Genomic DNA, 6,325 nt, shown 5'->3' on the forward strand with positions numbered 1-6,325 from the left:
CAAAATTATATTACTAACGTCATAAGCAACACTTTTGTTCCATGACTGTTAGTACTTCATCAGATTATACTTCCGTATAAAAATAAAAATATCTAAATAGACAGCTCCAAACTGTGATAACGAATGACAGCACGCGAAAAGCGTTGCTAAACAACTTACTACCGAGTACAGATCTAAAATGAGTCAGTTAGAGTACAACAAAAAATTAAAAGTTTGTTTTTGTTAAATTTAGATATACAATACAAATTTAATTACAGATAATAGCGGGCTGGTAGCTGTAAAGTTACCTAACTGGGTAACGAAATACTTTCATAGATTTCTCGTAGATGGCGCTACGACTAACAAGTCGTAAAAACCAAATACAAAGACCCAACAACAAGTACATTGATATATTCTTGTGGTCCGCTGGTTCGTTCCGTGGCTTAGTTAGCATAGTGTCTGACACGGTTTGCTAGAAGATGTCGGTTCAAATCCGGCCGTATTGGATGAATTTTTTCTAAGTGTTCGATCTTAGTATTAATAATTATAAGAAACTAGTGGAGTAATTTCACAAAAACAATTGAATTATCCATTCAACCAAAATGTATTTTGTTTATGTCATGGAACTAAACTTGTTGTTTATGTGTTAGTTCTATTCTTGCCAATTTGTTAATATTTTATAAATAACCCAGCCCAAAACTCAACAATACCCCACCTGCAAACTAAGACATTCCCTATACTATGAGTACCAGATTTGGCTCGCTTAAAATAACTTCATGTAACTCTTAATCAGACTGCAGGATCCAAATGATGAACAAAAGGTTATAAACTGACACTACGTATAGTTAAAAGTCCTTAATTAAAATAATTACAAATTTCAATTATTAATACAAAGATTAAAAAGAAAAAATTCCTTCGATCCGGCCGGTTTCGAACCGACTTCTTCTAGCAAACCGTGTCAGACGCTATGCCAACTAAGCCACGGAACGAACCTGCGGACCTCACGAATTTCTCAAGGTGTTTCTTTTTAGCCGTAGCGCCGTCTATGAGAAACCTATAAAAGTATTTCGTCACCCAGTTAGATACCTTTACAGCTACCAGCCCTGGCTAACGATATCACTATTAACTTGTCATTAAATATTTTATTGAATCTCATAATGTAATCACCCCATGGTACTTAATTATTTTTTGTGAAATTACTCCACCTATTTTGTTATAATTATTAATACAAAAAAGATCGAACACCTACATCCGATCCGATCCGGCCGGATTTGACCCACGTCTTATAGCTTTATGCTAAGGGTTATTTATTATAATGCTTCTGCGTACTTGGATGGCAAAGATCCGTGGTAGTTACCCATTTAGCTCTGCCAGGTAGTCTCGATTTAAGATTTTTAAATTAATGATGTATTCAGATATTTATTTACAAAGTGTAGCCCCTAGAGCTTCTTGCTCATTCTTCTCTAAGGAATATGCTACGTATATACGAATGATCAGTAGAGTTTAATCAGTATGACGACTTGAAGTGTAATTTGCTTAAATATGAAATAAAGATTAATTGAATTCGGCTTTGACCATAGTCAAATAGATACCTAGCCATATTGAGATCTTTTTATACGTACTGACTTATAGCCAACGATATCTAGCCATTTGTCTATATTCATAGAGTCAACCATGGCCATAGGACCTACAAACGGCCCAAAACGTTAGTTTGAAAAAACAAATAACCGCAATTAAGATCCGGGTAAACATGGTTAGTTAGATTTTACGAGTCCGATACCCGCACATGAATAATACAGCTAATAACAAATTGTTGTACAATGGAGAGCTTTTCCCAAAGTACTCTGAAGCGCGAGAGATGATGTAAACAATGAAATTCCTTAACTTCAAAGGACTTGCTTCAAGAGGTGTTCATTATGACGCTATATTGTTATATTCGGTTTGTTTTGGTTATGTACATAACCCAGTTTAGCAAAACGCTACCGATAACTGTATACTTACAAACATAACGTAGAGTTAGCTAATCAGGTTTTGAAAATAACTATACAATCGTTTCTCTACTTAACCTGCGAGATATGAATAGGGTTATTCGTGAAACACTGAGATGACTATAGCACTAATATCATAAACAACAACTCTTGTTCCATGACTTTCAACAACAATAATTTTACTAAAAACATTGACCAAAAATAAACTTCTTTTTTTGTACTATCTGACTTTTTAGATCGTATTTAGTAGTAATAACGGTATAATAAGCAGTCGTTGTTTCCGATTTCCATAACACAAGGGCTTTAGTTACTCTCTTTGGGATCGGAGCAACGTGATGTTCTCTAATATTTAAAAAAAAATAAGTTTTATTGTGATTTGGATCGTTTCATACACATTCCCCTAACCACTTTTTTTTTAAATCGTCAAAATTCGCAAATTTTTGTTTTTTTTTACTGTCCCTCTTAACAATACATTACGAACATCTTTACAAACATGCAAAGCCAATTTACAAGTAAAATAGGGAAAAAAATTATGGGCCAGAATTTTGTCAAAATACTTCCACTGTGATTAGAACTACCCGTACATATACTTCCGTGGGTTGTATCCAGTGGAAATTTGGAATAAGTGAATAAATTCGTTTCTTTTTTGTACAAAATTTAGTAAAATATTTGCCTGCCAAGAAATTTATTTTTATACCCATAATGGATTTGCAAAGTATAAAAACGTAATTTTAAATGGAAACAACTGGCTATATTTCATAGAAAGAAAGAGTAAATAAATAATTATATTTTTAAACACCATTATTTCTTTTCTGTTCCAAAATAATAGAACAAAGCTTAACAATGATAGTGCCCAGCATTAAACAGAAAAAAAAAACAATTTATATAAAAGAAGGTAGTAGAATTTTATTTATTTATTTATTTATTTATTTATATATTTCACGCACAAAACAGTTTACATTCAATGGTACTCCAATAAATGTTACAATTTATGGTTTTAATCTAGGATGTAAATCTAATATATGTACGCTATACATACAGCATAATTATTCAGCTCGTAAACATTAAAAAGTAAGCATACAGTTTCTTCAACATGTGAATATGTATAAAAATTAAATAATATACAAAGGCTTAAAAACTATTGGAAATAAAAATACAAATGATGACTAATGACAAGACGAGGCGAAGTGATTCTAAATACTGTTACAAAATCTGTAGATGTTGTTGTGAAAAACATCAATCAAGTGATAAAAGGTAGTATTATTTTTAAAACATAATTTTGATCTAATAGATTATGAATCAAATTTAATGTACACGCACTGGCACGTTTAGCGGAACACTAGTAAAATCCCCAAAATAACAGTGTGTTTTTCAAAAGTGTGATTGGCTATTTTACTTTTTATTTTAGGTCTAATTTGAAAATAAAAACACTGTTATTTTTTCATTAATTTGTTTTAATTTCATATTTACATACATTTGTCGAATGTTTAGAGATTGATTTTGCGTTCTGCAAATTTCGTTTTTTATTTTATGTAATAAACTATTATTTAATCAATGTTAAACTTCTCTGTATATCCCAAAAAAATGCATTTTGTTTAATTTCGATTCTATTCAATAAACTTTGAGTACCTAATAGCAGTAGCGCTCCTTGTGAAAGAGTTCGTCCAGGGAAGTACTGCCACCTTACCTATTTCTGCCGCCGAGCAGTAATGTGAGCATTACTGCGTTTCGGTTTAGAAGGATAAGGGTGCTGGTACAGGCACATGGGACCTTGTCAACTTATGTCTCAGGGTGACGGGCGCAGTGACGGTGAACCTTATATCATTGCGATTTGAAGCTCTAAGTGGCACTGCAACTGTTATGGACGGGCGTGCCGTTGGCCACCAAAAGCACGAATTATGCTATAATTATAAAAAAACTATACTATATCGATGTTAAAAGATACTAATGTAATTGCTACTTTATGTTTAATTGTTATATATTTAATTATAAAAGTTACCATTTTATACACTCACTTTTATTTTATTCCGCTAAATGTGCCGGTTGTGTACATAATTCATTACAGACAATTATTTCCTAGGAACAAAAATCAATCATTTTAATTACTAGTTCAGTAAATACTTTATGAGTGTCCGGACAAAAGAAATGACACTTCATACGTGGCTCTACTGCCATTCGTTCACTAATTTAATAATATCCAATAATTAGGTTATTTTTATTTCAATGTGTGTTCGTGTTGGTAGAAAATAAGTGTGTATGTGATCAATGTTGGATTTTCCATAACATCACACAAAATCTAGGTATATCGCAAGCCAAGTTCGAAAGAAATAATGCGTGACGTTCACGCATTTACACGAGTCATTTAGAGCTACCCGCTGCCACTCAAAATGTATTTGACTTGCACACTTGTAATTTCGTTTGTCTATTCTTTGTCTTATCGTATCGCTCGCCAGCCGGGACAGTAATAGCCGCCACCCATAAGCGTGTTGGTTCCTTTTTTAACCAACTTTAAAAAAAGAGGAGGTTCTCAATTGGACTTTAAATCCATAAGCGTGTTGGTCCTTTTTTTAACCGTTTTTAAAAAAAGGAGGAGGTTCTCAATTCTACAGAATGTTTTTTTGTGTATGTGTCTTACGAGATAACTCCGGTATTTGTGAACTGATTTTCATGATTCTTTTTTTTGTTGGAAAGAGGGTAGGTACCCTCATAGTGGTCCCATTTCATTTTGAAAAAAGTCATCCACCTCTAAGGGTGGCTGTTCACGCATGAAGATTCATGTTTATAAATAGCGCCTAAAATTTTATTCTAAGGAGCAAATATTTTAACGGTTTGATTTTGCTATTGTCCAATTCAAGGCGTTTTTCTCTCAATATATGTACTTTGAGTAGTGAGAACAGATTTTTATTATCTCCTGTGTCAAGTTCCGTATAGTGGCGAACTAGGGGTTTGCGCACTTTCCGGTAACCGATTTCAATAAAACTTGGCAAATAGATATAATTCCACGTACTTTTGAGGTCGGTTTTTTTTAGTACTCTGTACCGAGAGCCTCTATCTATGTGTGTGTCAACTGCGTTACAAAGTTTCCCTAAGTGTGGGACAATGAGTGTGTAGGTTACTATTATATTATTTTTTACTCGGACATTAAGCTTTGACGTTCGTGTAACGTGTAACGTGACTAATTTTGGTTAATTCTAGATATTTTTAATGACTCCCTGGTGCGGGGCTCTGAGTGTGTGCGTAATTATTATTACCTTTTTTAGACTCTCGCCTCTCCCAAGGCCTAAAACTTTAATTTAGAATTATTATTATCGTAATTTTATTGTGACTTAACTGATGTGTTATTGCAATTACGATAATATTCATTCGTCGTCATCAACCCATTTATACGTCCCACTGCTGGTCACGGGTCTCCTTTCAGACGAGGGTTTAGGCCATATTCCGCCACGCTGGCCCAATGCGGGTTGGGGACGTCACACGTTTTCCGAGGGTTGTAAATTTTCTTCGACGTACAGGTTTCAGCACGATGTTTTCTTTCACCGAAAACTGATAAATTTCAAATTAAATTTCGAGAAACTCAGAGGTGCGAGGCCGGAGTCGAACCCACCTCTACTTGAGAGGCAGTAGTTCAAATCATTAGGATATCACGGCTTCATTGTTTTAATAATATTAATTATTCTGCTAAAATCTAGTTGCAATGGCATTTAAGTGTCAATAGAGTGTCAGTGGAACGGCAGTGACTGCTTCCATACATTCAATCACCAACGATCGATGTTATCTTACTAAATAAAATTCAAAATTAATTAATTCTTTTTATGTCAATTAATTAGTAGATTGCGCCATAGACAAGCCATCAACTCGCCATTGAATACTAAGCGTACAAAATCCTGCCAATGACACATCTATCACATCTATCGAACTGAAATGATTTAAAATTAGCAGACTTGGGGACCAGGTGTTAGGGCCACCAAGTCCCGGCAGAATTTTCGAAAATCTCAAATCTTTTACTGACGAAATTGACAGAATTTGGTCCCTTTCTCCGAAAGTAACCCATTTTTCACATTTATTATTTTAAGGTATTTTTAATTTTAATTTTTATTTGAAATTACTCCATTAGTTTGTTATAATGATTAATACAAAGATCGAACACTCAGAAAAAATTCCTTCGATCCGGCCAGATTCGAACGTCTTCTAGCATACCGTGGCAGACGCTATACCAACTAGGCCACGGAACGAACCACCGGACCTCATGAATTTTTGTATGTGCTTGCGTCGTATCTTATATATTTGGTTTTTTAACGACATTTTAGCCGTAGCGCCATCTATGAGAAATCTATGACATTTCATCACCCAGTTAGGTA

The sequence above is a fragment of the Hyposmocoma kahamanoa genome, unplaced genomic scaffold (assembly GCF_003589595.1).
Source record: "Hyposmocoma kahamanoa isolate Upper Pololo Valley unplaced genomic scaffold, ASM358959v1 81, whole genome shotgun sequence".
In the NCBI taxonomy this organism is placed as follows: domain Eukaryota; kingdom Metazoa; phylum Arthropoda; class Insecta; order Lepidoptera; family Cosmopterigidae; genus Hyposmocoma; species Hyposmocoma kahamanoa.